We start from the raw sequence: 13,959 nt of genomic DNA, 5'->3' as shown, positions 1-13,959 counted from the left end.
AACTTGTAGCTTTAGCTGAACACTGTGAGGAGGACGCACTACACTAACTTGTATTTTTAGCTGAACACTGTGCACTACACTAACTTGTAGCTTTAGCTGAACTCTGTGCAGAGGTCGCACTACACTAAGTTGTAGCTTTAGCTGAACACTGTGCAGAGGTCGCACTACACTAACTTGTAACTTTAGCTGAACACTGTTCAGAGGACGCACTACACTAACATGCAGTTTTAGCTGAACACTGTGCAGAGGTCGCACTACACTAAATTGTAGCTTTAGCTGAACACTGTGAGGAGGATGCACTACACTAACTTGTAGCTTTAGCTGAACACTGTGCACTATACTAACTTGTAGCTTTAGCTGAACACTGTTCAGTGGATGCACTACACTAACTTGTAGCTTTAGCTGAACACTGTGCAGAGGTCGCACTACACTAACTTGTAGCTTTAGCTGAACACTGTGCACTACACTAACTTGTAGCTTTAGCTGAATACTGTGAGGAGGACGCACTACACTAACTTGTAGCTTTAGCTGAACACTGTGCAGAGGTCGCACTAAACTAACTTGTAGCTTTAGCTGAACACTGTTCAGAGGACGCACTACACTAACTTGTAGCTTTAGCTGAACACTGTTCAGAGGACTCACTACACTAACTTGTAGCTTTAGCTGAACACTGTGCAGAGGTCACACTGAACTAACTTGTAGCTTTAGCTGAACACTGTTCAGAGGACGCACTACACTAACTTGTAGCTTTAGCTGAGCACTGTTCAGACGACACACTACACGAACTTGTAGCTTTAGCTGAACACTGTTCAGACGACACACTACACGAACTTGTAGCTTTAGCTGAACACTGTGCACTATAATAACTTGTAGTTTTAGCTGAACACTGTGCACTACACTAACTTGTAGCTTTAGCTGAACACTGCGAAAAGGACGCACTACACTAACTTGTAGCTTTAGCTGAACACTGCACTACACTAACTTGTAGCTTTAGCTGAACACTGTGCAGAGGTCGCACTACACTAACTTGTAGCTTTAGCTGAACACTGTTCAGAGGACGCACTACACTAACTTGTAGTTTTAGCTGAACACTGTGCAGAGGTCGCACAACACTAACTTGTAGCTTTAGCTTAACACTGTGCAGCGGTCGCACTACACTAACTTGTAGCTTTAGCTGAACACTGTTCAGAGGATGCACTACACTAACTTGTAGTTTTAGCTGAACACTGTGCAGAGGTCGCACTACACTAACTTGTAGCTTTAGCTGAACACTGTGAGGAGGAAGCACAACACTAACTTAAAGCTTTAGCTGAACACTGTGCACTATACTAACTTGTAGCTTTAGCTGGACACTGTTCAGAGGATGCACTACACTAACTTGTAGCTTTAGCTGAACACTGTGAGGAGGACGCACTACACTAACTTGTAGCTTTAGCTGAACACTGTGAGGAGGACGCACTACACTAACTTGTAGCTTTAGCTGAACACTGTGCAGAGGTCACACTGAACTATCTTGTAGCTTTAGCTGAACACTGTTCAGAGGACGCACTACACTAACTTGTAGCTTTAGCTGAACACTGTTCAGACGACACACTACACGAACATGTAACTTTAGCTGAACACTGTTCAGACGACACACTACACTAACTTGTAGCTTTAGCTGAACACTGTGCACTATACTAACTTGTAGTTTTAGCTGAACACTGTGCACTACACTAACTTGTAGCTTTAGCTGAACACTGTGAAAAGGACGCACTACACTAACTTGTAGCTTTAGCTGAACACTGCACTACACTAACTTGTAGCTTTAGCTGAACACTGTGCAGAGGTCGCACTACACTAACTTGTAGCTTTAGCTGAACACTGTGCAGAGGTCGCACTACACTAACTTGTAGCTTTAGCTGAACACTGTTCAGAGCATGCACTACACTAACTTGTAGTTTTAGCTGAACACTGTGCAGAGGTCGCACTACACTAACTTGTAGCTTTAGCTGAACACTGTGAGGAAGATGCACAACACTACCTTGTAGCTTTAGCTGAACACTGTGCACTATACTAACTTGTAGCTTTAGATGAACACTGTTCAGAGGATGCACTACACTGACTTGTAGCTTTAGCTAAACACTGTGCAGAGGTTGCACTACACTAACTTGTAGCTTTAGCTGAACACTGTGAGAAGGACGCACTACACTAACTTGTAGCTTTAGCTGAACACTGTGCACTACACTAACTTGTAGCTTTAACTGAACACTGTGAGAAGGACGCACTACACTAACTTGTAGTTTTAGCTGAACACTGTGCAGAGGTCGCACTACACTAACTTGTAGCTTTAGCTGAACACTGTGCAGAGGTCGCACTACACTAACTTGTTGCTTTAGCTGAACACTATTCAGAGGTCGCACTACACTAACTTGTTGCTTTAGCTGAACACTATTCAGAGGACGCACTACACTAACTTGTAGTTTTAGCTGAACACTGTGCAGAGGTCGCACTACACTAACTTGTAGCTTTAGCTGAACACTGTTCAGAGGACACACTACACTAACTTGTAGTTTTAGCTAAACACTGTGCAGAGGTCGCACTATACTAACTTGAAGCTTTAGATGAACACTGTGAGGAGGATGCACTACACTAACTTGTAGCTTTAGCTGAACACTGTGCACTGTACTAACTTGTATCTTTAGCTGAACACTGTTCAGAGGATGCACTACACTAACTTGTAGCTGTAGCTGAACACTGTGCAGAGGTCGCATTACACTAACTTGTAGCTTTAGCTGAATACTGTGAGGAGGACGCACTACACTAATTTGTAGCTTTAGCTGAACACTGTGCACTACACTAACTTGTAGCTTTAGCTGAACACTGTGCACTACACTAACTTGTAGCTTTAGCTGAACACTGTGAGGAGGACGCACTACACTAACTTAAAGCTTTAGCTGAACACTGTGCACTATACTAACTTGTAGCTTTAGCTGGACACTGTTCAGAGGATGCACTACACTAACTTGTAGCTTTAGCTGAACACTGTGAGGAGGATGCACTACACTAACTTGTAGCTTTAGCTGAACACTGTGAGGAGGACGCACTACACTAACTTGTAGCTTTAGCTGAACACTGTGCAGAGGTCACACTGAACTAACTTGTAGCTTTAGCTGAACACTGTGCAGAAGTCACACTAAACTAACTTGTAGCTTTAGCTGAACACTGTTCAGAGGATGCACTGCACTAACTTGTAGCTTTATCTGAACACTGTTGAGAGGATGCACTACACTAACTTGTAGCTTTAGCTGAACACTGTGCAGAGGTCACACTAAACTAACTTGTAGCTTTAGCTGAACACTGTTCACAGGACGCACTACACTAACTTGTAGTTTTAGCTGAACACTGTGAGGAGGTCACACTAAACTAACTTGTAGCTTTAGTTGAACACAGTTCAGAGGACACACTACACTAACTTGTAGCTTTAGCTGAACACTGTGAGGAGGAAGCACTACACTAACTTGTAGCTTTAGCTGAACACTGTTCAGACGACACACTACACTAACTTGTAGCTTTAGCTGAACACTGTTCAGAGGACGCACTACACTAACTTGTAGCTTTAGCTGAACACTGTGAGGAGGACGCACTACACTAACTTGTAGCTTTAGCTGAACACTGTGCACTATACTAACTTGTAGTTTTAGCTGAACACTGTGCACTACACTAACTTGTAGCTTTAGCTGAACACTGTGAGAAGGACGCACTACACTAACTTGTAGCTTTAGCTGAACACTGTGCACTACACTAACTTGTAGCTTTAGCTGAACACTGTGCAGAGGTCGCACAACACTAACTTGTAGCTTTAGCTTAACACTGTGCAGAGGTCGCACTACACTAACTTGTAGCTTTAGCTGAACACTGTTCAGAGGATGCACTACACTAACTTGTAGTTTTATTTGAACACTGTGCAGAGGTCGCACTACACTAACTTGTAGCTTTAGCTGAACACTGTGAGGAGGAAGCACAACACTAATTTAAAGCTTTAGCTGAACACTGTGCACTATACTAACTTGTAGCTTTAGCTGGACACTGTTCAGAGGATGCACTACACTAACTTGTAGCTTTAGCTGAACACTGTGCAGAGGTCGCACAACACTAACTTGTAGCTTTAGCTTAACACTGTGCAGAGGTCGCACTACACTAACTTGTAGCTTTAGCTGAACACTCTTCAGAGGATGCACTACACTAACTTGTAGTTTTAGCTGAACACTGTGCATAGGTCGCACTACACTAACTTGTAGCTTTAGCTGAACACTGTGAGGAGGAAGCACAACACTAATTTAAAGCTTTAGCTGAACACTGTGCACTATACTAACTTGTAGCTTTAGCTGAACACTGTTCAGAGGATGCACTACACTAACTTGTAGCTTTAGCTGAACACTGTGCAGAGGTCGCACTACACTAACTTGTAGCTTTAGCTGAACACTGTGAGGAGGACGCACTACACTAACTTGTAGCTTTAGCTGAACACTGTGCACTACACTAACTTGTAGCTTTAGCTGAACACTGTGAGGAGGATGCACTACAATAACTTGTAGCTTTAGCTGAACACTGTGCAAAGTTCACACTAAACTAACTTGTAGCTTTAGCTGAACACAGTTCGGAGGACGCACTACACTAACTTGTAGCTTTAGCTGAACACTGTGAGGAGGACGCACTACACTAACTTGTAGCTTTAGCTGAACACTGTTCAGAAGACACACTACAATAACTTGTAGCTTTAGCTGAACACTGTGCACTATACTAACTTGTAGTTTTAGCTGAACACTGTGCACTACACTAACTTGTAGCTTTAGCTGAACACTGTGAGAAGGACGCACTACACTAACTTGTAGCTTTAGCTGAACACTGTGCACTACACTAACTTGTAGCTTTAGCTGAACACTGTGCAGAGGTCGCACAACACTAACTTGTAGCTTTAGCTTAACACTGTGCAGAGGTCGCATTACACTAACTTGTAGCTTTAGCTGAACACTGTTCAGAGGATGCACTACACTAACTTGTAGTTTTAGCTGAACACTGTGCAGAGGTCGCACTACACTAACTTGTAGTTTTAGCTGAACACTGTGAAGAGGAAGCACAACACTAACTTAAAGCTTTAGCTGAACACTGTGCACTATACTAACTTGTAGCTTTAGCTGGACACTGTTCAGAGGATGCACTACACTAACTTGTAGCTTTAGCTGAACACTGTGCAGAGGTCGCACCACACTAACTTGTAGCTTTAGCTTAACACTGTGCAGAGGTCGCACTACACTAACTTGTAGCTTTAGCTGAACACTCTTCAGAGGATGCACTACACTAACTTGTAGTTTTAGCTGAACACTGTGCATAGGTCGCACTACACTAACTTGTAGCTTTAGCTGAACACTGTGAGGAGGAAGCACAACACTAATTTAAAGCTTTAGCTGAACACTGTGCACTATACTAACTTGTAGCTTTAGCTGAACACTGTTCAGAGGATGCACTACACTAACTTGTAGCTTTAGCTGAACACTGTGCAGAGGTCGCACTACACTAACTTGTAGCTTTAGCTGAACACTGTGAGGAGGACGCACTACACTAACTTGTAGCTTTAGCTGAACACTGTGCACTACACTAACTTGTAGCTTTAGCTGAACACTGTGAGGAGGATGCACTACAATAACTTGTAGCTTTAGCTGAACACTGTGCAAAGTTCACACTAAACTAACTTGTAGCTTTAGCTGAACACAGTTCGGAGGACGCACTACACTAACTTGTAGCTTTAGCTGAACACTGTGAGGAGGACGCACTACACTAACTTGTAGCTTTAGCTGAACACTGTTCAGAAGACACACTACAATAACTTGTAGCTTTAGCTGAACACTGTGCACTATACTAACTTGTAGTTTTAGCTGAACACTGTGCACTACACTAACTTGTAGCTTTAGCTGAACACTGTGAGAAGGACGCACTACACTAACTTGTAGCTTTAGCTGAACACTGTGCACTACACTAACTTGTAGCTTTAGCTGAACACTGTGCAGAGGTCGCACAACACTAACTTGTAGCTTTAGCTTAACACTGTGCAGAGGTCGCACTACACTAACTTGTAGCTTTAGCTGAAAACTGTTCAGAGGATGCACTACACTAACTTGTAATTTTAGCTGAACACTGTGCAGAGGTCGCACTACACTAACTTGTAGCTTTAGCTGAACACTGTGAAGAGGAAGCACAACACTAACTTAAAGCTTTAGCTGAACACTGTGCACTATACTAACTTGTAGCTTTAGCTGGACACTGTTCAGAGGATGCACTACACTAACTTGTAGCTTTAGCTGAACACTGTGCAGAGGTCGCACAACACTAACTTGTAGCTTTAGCTTAACACTGTGCAGAGGTCACACTACACTAACTTGTAGCTTTAGCTGAACACTCTTCAGAGGATGCACTACACTAACTTGTAGTTTTAGCTGAACACTGTGCATAGGTCGCACTACACTAACTTGTAGCTTTAGCTGAACACTGTGAGGAGGAAGCACAACACTAATTTAAAGCTTTAGCTGAACACTGTGCACTATACTAACTTGTAGCTTTAGCTGAACACTGTTCAGAGGATGCACTACACTAACTTGTAGCTTTAGCTGAACACTGTGCAGAGGTCGCACTACACTAACTTGTAGCTTTAGCTGAACACTGTAAGGAGGACGCACTACACTAACTTGTAGCTTTAGCTGAACACTGTGAGGAGGACGCACTACACTAACTTGTAGCTTTAGCTGAACACTGTGCACTACACTAACTTGTAGCTTTAGCTGAACACTGTGAGGAGGATGCACTACACTAACTTGTAGCTTTAGCTGAACACTGTGCAAAGTTCACACTAAACTACTGTAACTTGTAGCTTTAGCTGAACACAGTTCGGAGGACGCACTACACTAACTTGTAGCTTTAGCTGAACACTGTGAGGAGGACACACTACACTAACTTGTAGCTTTAGCTGAACACTATTCAGAAGACACACTACACTAACTTGTAGCTTTAGCTGAACACTGTGCACTATACTAACTTGTAGTTTTAGCTGAACACTGTGCACTACACTAACTTGTAGCTTTAGCTGAACACTGTGAGAAGGACGCATTACACTAACTTGTAGCTTTAGCTGAACACTGTGCACTACACTAACTTGTAGCTTTAGCTGAACACTGTGCAGAGGTCGCACAACACTAACTTGTAGCTTTAGCTTAACACTGTGCAGAGGTCGCACTACACTAACTTGTAGCTTTAGCTGAACACTATTCAGAGGATGCACTACACTAACTTGTAGTTTTAGCTGAACACTGTGCAGAGGTCGCACTACACTAACTTGTAGCTTTAGCTGAACACTGTGAAGAGGAAGCACAACACTAACTTAAAGCTTTAGCTGAACATTGTGCACTATACTAACTTGTAGCTTTAGCTGGACACTATTCAGAGGATGCACTACACTAACTTGTAGCTTTAGCTGAACACTGTGCAGAGGTCGCACAACACTAACTTGTAGCTTTAGCTTAACACTGTGCAGAGGTCGCACTACACTAACTTGTAGCTTTAGCTGAACACTCTTCAGAGGATGCACTACACTAACTTGTAGTTTTAGCTGAACACTGTGCATAGGTCGCACTACACTAACTTGTAGCTTTAGCTGAACACTGTGAGGTGGAAGCACAACACTAATTTAAAGCTTTAGCTGAACACTGTGCACTATACTAACTTGTAGCTTTAGCTGAACACTGTTCAGAGGATGCACTACACTAACTTGTAGCTTTAGCTGAACACTGTGAGGAGGACGCACTACACTAACTTGTAGCTTTAGCTGAACACTGTGCAGAGGATGCACTACACTAAATTGTAGCTTTAGCTGAACACTGTGCACTACACTAACTTGTAGCTTTAGCTGAACACTGTGAGGAGGATGCACTACACTAACTTGTAGCTTTAGCTGAACACTGTGAGGAGGATGCACTACACTAACTTGTAGCTTTAGCTGAACACTGTGCAAAGTTCACACTAAACTAACTTGTAGCTTTAGCTGAACACAATTTAGAGGACGCACTACACTAACTTGTAGCTTTAGCTGAACACTGTGCAGAGGTCACACTACACTAACTTGTAGCTTTAGCTGAACACTGTTCAGAGGACGCAGTACACTAACTTGTAGTTTTAGCTGAACATTGTGCAGAGGTCGCACTACACTAACTTGTAGCTTTAGCTGAACACTGTGATGAGGACGCACTACACTAACATTAAAATAATATAGCTGCCTGCGGTAGTGAGAGGATCAGGAAAACACCACCAACCCTCTACAGATAGCTTTAGCTGAACACTGTGCAGAGGTCATACTAGACGAACGTTTAAATAATGTAGCTGCCTGCGGTAGTGATAGGATCAGGAAAACACCACCAACCTTCTACTGGTAGCTTTAGCTGAAAACTGTGTACTACACTAACTTGTAGCTTTAGCTGAACACTGTGAGAAGGACGCACTACCCTAACTTGTAGCTTTAGCTTAACACTGTGCACTACACTAACTTGTAGCTTTAGCTGAACACTGTGCAGAGTTCGCATTACACTAACTTGTAGCTTTAGCTGAACACTGTGCAGAGGTCGCACAACACTAACTTGTAGCTTTAGCTTAACACTGTGCAGAGGTCACACTACACTAACTTGTAGCTTTAGCTGAACACTCTTCAGAGGATGCACTACACTAACTTGTAGTTTTAGCTGAACACTGTGCATAGGTCGCACTACACTCACTTGTAGCTTTAGCTGAACACTGTGAGGAGGAAGCACAACACTAATTTAAAGCTTTAGCTGAACACTGTGCACTATACTAACTTGTAGCTTTAGCTGAACACTGTTCAGAGGATGCACTACACTAACTTGTAGCTTTAGCTGAACACTGTGCAGAGGTCGCACTACACTAACTTGTAGCTTTAGCTGAACACTGTGAGGAGGACGCACTACACCAACTTGTAGCTTTAGCTGAACACTGTGAGGAGGACGCACTACACTAACTTGTAGCTTTAGCTGAACACTGTGCACTACACTAACTTGTAGCTTTAGCTGAACACTGTGAGGAGGATGCACTACACTAACTTGTAGCTTTAGCTGAACACTGTGAGGAGGATGCACTACACTAACTTGTAGCTTTAGCTGAACACTGTGCGAAGTTCACACTAAACTAACTTGTAGCTTTAGCTGAACACAGTTCGGAGGACGCACTACACTAACTTGTAGCTTTAGCTGAACACTGTGAGGAGGACGCACTACACTAACTTGTAGCTTTAGCTGAACACTGTTCAGAAGACACACTACACTAACTTGTAGCTTTAGCTGAACACTGTGCAGAGGATGCACTACACTAAATTGTAGCTTTAGCTGAACACTGTGCACTACACTAACTTGTAGCTTTAGCTGAACACTGTGAGGAGGATGCACTACACTAACTTGTAGCTTTAGCTGAACACTGTGAGGAGGATGCACTACACTAACTTGTAGCTTTAGCTGAACACTGTGCAAAGTTCACACTAAACTAACTCGTAGCTTTAGCTGAACACAATTTAGAGGACGCACTACACTAACTTGTAGCTTTAGCTGAACACTGTGCAGAGGTCACACTACACTAACTTGTAGCTTTAGCTGAACACTGTTCAGAGGACGCACTACACTAACTTGTAGTTTTAGCTGAACACTGTGCAGAGGTCGCACTACACTAACTTGTAGCTTTAGCTGAATACTGTGAGGAGGACGCACTACACTAATGTTAAAATAATGTAGCTGCCTGTGGTAGTGATGGGATCAGGAAAACACCACCAACCTTCTACAGATAGATTTAGCTGAACACTTTGCAGAGGTCACACTAGACGAACGTGTATATAATGTAGCTGCCTGCGGTAGTGATAGAATCAGGAAAACACCACCAACCTTCTACAGATAGCTTTAGCTGAACACTGTGTAGAGGATGCACTACACTAACGTTAAAATAATGTAGCTGCTTGCGGTAGTGATGGGATCAGGAAAACACCACCAACCTTCTACAGGTAGCTTTAGCTGAAAACTGTGCAGAGGTCGCACTACACTAACTTGTAGCTTTAGCTGAACACTGTGAGGAGGACGCACTACACTAACTTGTATTTTTAGCTGAACACTGTGCACTACACTAACTTGTAGCTTTAGCTGAACTCTGTGCAGAGGTCGCACTACACTAAGTTGTAGCTTTAGCTGAACACTGTGCAGAGGTCGCACTACACTAACTTGTAACTTTAGCTGAACACTGTTCAGAGGACGCACTACACTAACATGCAGTTTTAGCTGAACACTGTGCAGAGGTCGCACTACACTAAATTGTAGCTTTAGCTGAACACTGTGAGGAGGATGCACTACACTAACTTGTAGCTTTAGCTGAACACTGTGCACTATACTAACTTGTAGCTTTAGCTGAACACTGTTCAGTGGATGCACTACACTAACTTGTAGCTTTAGCTGAACACTGTGCAGAGGTCGCACTACACTAACTTGTAGCTTTAGCTGAACACTGTGCACTACACTAACTTGTAGCTTTAGCTGAATACTGTGAGGAGGACGCACTACACTAACTTGTAGCTTTAGCTGAACACTGTGCAGAGGTCGCACTAAACTAACTTGTAGCTTTAGCTGAACACTGTTCAGAGGACGCACTACACTAACTTGTAGCTTTAGCTGAACACTGTTCAGAGGACTCACTACACTAACTTGTAGCTTTAGCTGAACACTGTGCAGAGGTCACACTGAACTAACTTGTAGCTTTAGCTGAACACTGTTCAGAGGACGCACTACACTAACTTGTAGCTTTAGCTGAGCACTGTTCAGACGACACACTACACGAACTTGTAGCTTTAGCTGAACACTGTTCAGACGACACACTACACGAACTTGTAGCTTTAGCTGAACACTGTGCACTATAATAACTTGTAGTTTTAGCTGAACACTGTGCACTACACTAACTTGTAGCTTTAGCTGAACACTGCGAAAAGGACGCACTACACTAACTTGTAGCTTTAGCTGAACACTGCACTACACTAACTTGTAGCTTTAGCTGAACACTGTGCAGAGGTCGCACTACACTAACTTGTAGCTTTAGCTGAACACTGTTCAGAGGACGCACTACACTAACTTGTAGTTTTAGCTGAACACTGTGCAGAGGTCGCACAACACTAACTTGTAGCTTTAGCTTAACACTGTGCAGCGGTCGCACTACACTAACTTGTAGCTTTAGCTGAACACTGTTCAGAGGATGCACTACACTAACTTGTAGTTTTAGCTGAACACTGTGCAGAGGTCGCACTACACTAACTTGTAGCTTTAGCTGAACACTGTGAGGAGGAAGCACAACACTAACTTAAAGCTTTAGCTGAATACTGTGCACTATACTAACTTGTAGCTTTAGCTGGACACTGTTCAGAGGATGCACTACACTAACTTGTAGCTTTAGCTGAACACTGTGAGGAGGACGCACTACACTAACTTGTAGCTTTAGCTGAACACTGTGAGGAGGACGCACTACACTAACTTGTAGCTTTAGCTGAACACTGTGCAGAGGTCACACTGAACTATCTTGTAGCTTTAGCTGAACACTGTTCAGAGGACGCACTACACTAACTTGTAGCTTTAGCTGAACACTGTTCAGACGACACACTACACGAACATGTAACTTTAGCTGAACACTGTTCAGACGACACACTACACTAACTTGTAGCTTTAGCTGAACACTGTGCACTATACTAACTTGTAGTTTTAGCTGAACACTGTGCACTACACTAACTTGTAGCTTTAGCTGAACACTGTGAAAAGGACGCACTACACTAACTTGTAGCTTTAGCTGAACACTGCACTACACTAACTTGTAGCTTTAGCTGAACACTGTGCAGAGGTCGCACTACACTAACTTGTAGCTTTAGCTGAACACTGTGCAGAGGTCGCACTACACTAACTTGTAGCTTTAGCTGAACACTGTTCAGAGCATGCACTACACTAACTTGTAGTTTTAGCTGAACACTGTGCAGAGGTCGCACTACACTAACTTGTAGCTTTAGCTGAACACTGTGAGGAAGATGCACAACACTACCTTGTAGCTTTAGCTGAACACTGTGCACTATACTAACTTGTAGCTTTAGATGAACACTGTTCAGAGGATGCACTACACTGACTTGTAGCTTTAGCTAAACACTGTGCAGAGGTTGCACTACACTAACTTGTAGCTTTAGCTGAACACTGTGAGAAGGACGCACTACACTAACTTGTAGCTTTAGCTGAACACTGTGCACTACACTAACTTGTAGCTTTAACTGAACACTGTGAGAAGGACGCACTACACTAACTTGTAGTTTTAGCTGAACACTGTGCAGAGGTCGCACTACACTAACTTGTAGCTTTAGCTGAACACTGTGCAGAGGTCGCACTACACTAACTTGTTGCTTTAGCTGAACACTATTCAGAGGTCGCACTACACTAACTTGTTGCTTTAGCTGAACACTATTCAGAGGACGCACTACACTAACTTGTAGTTTTAGCTGAACACTGTGCAGAGGTCGCACTACACTAACTTGTAGCTTTAGCTGAACACTGTTCAGAGGACACACTACACTAACTTGTAGTTTTAGCTAAACACTGTGCAGAGGTCGCACTATACTAACTTGAAGCTTTAGATGAACACTGTGAGGAGGATGCACTACACTAACTTGTAGCTTTAGCTGAACACTGTGCACTGTACTAACTTGTATCTTTAGCTGAACACTGTTCAGAGGATGCACTACACTAACTTGTAGCTGTAGCTGAACACTGTGCAGAGGTCGCATTACACTAACTTGTAGCTTTAGCTGAATACTGTGAGGAGGACGCACTACACTAATTTGTAGCTTTAGCTGAACACTGTGCACTACACTAACTTGTAGCTTTAGCTGAACACTGTGCACTACACTAACTTGTAGCTTTAGCTGAACACTGTGAGGAGGACGCACTACACTAACTTAAAGCTTTAGCTGAACACTGTGCACTATACTAACTTGTAGCTTTAGCTGGACACTGTTCAGAGGATGCACTACACTAACTTGTAGCTTTAGCTGAACACTGTTCAGACGACACACTACACGAACATGTAACTTTAGCTGAACACTGTTCAGACGACACACTACACTAACTTGTAGCTTTAGCTGAACACTGTGCACTATACTAACTTGTAGTTTTAGCTGAACACTGTGCACTACACTAACTTGTAGCTTTAGCTGAACACTGTGAAAAGGACGCACTACACTAACTTGTAGCTTTAGCTGAACACTGCACTACACTAACTTGTAGCTTTAGCTGAACACTGTGCAGAGGTCGCACTACACTAACTTGTAGCTTTAGCTGAACACTGTGCAGAGGTCGCACTACACTAACTTGTAGCTTTAGCTGAACACTGTTCAGAGCATGCACTACACTAACTTGTAGTTTTAGCTGAACACTGTGCAGAGGTCGCACTACACTAACTTGTAGCTTTAGCTGAACACTGTGAGGAAGATGCACAACACTACCTTGTAGCTTTAGCTGAACACTGTGCACTATACTAACTTGTAGCTTTAGATGAACACTGTTCAGAGGATGCACTACACTGACTTGTAGCTTTAGCTAAACACTGTGCAGAGGTTGCACTACACTAACTTGTAGCTTTAGCTGAACACTGTGAGAAGGACGCACTACACTAACTTGTAGCTTTAGCTGAACACTGTGCACTACACTAACTTGTAGCTTTAACTGAACACTGTGAGAAGGACGCACTACACTAACTTGTAGTTTTAGCTGAACACTGTGCAGAGGTCGCACTACACTAACTTGTAGCTTTAGCTGAACACTGTGCAGAGGTCGCACTACACTAACTTGTTGCTTTAGCTGAACACTATTC

Source organism: Aquarana catesbeiana, linkage group LG04, assembly GCF_042186555.1.
Source record: "Aquarana catesbeiana isolate 2022-GZ linkage group LG04, ASM4218655v1, whole genome shotgun sequence".
NCBI classification, from domain to species: Eukaryota; Metazoa; Chordata; class Amphibia; order Anura; family Ranidae; genus Aquarana; species Aquarana catesbeiana.
The sequence above is the reverse complement of the archived record's forward strand: the minus strand, read 5'-3'. Positions refer to the sequence as shown.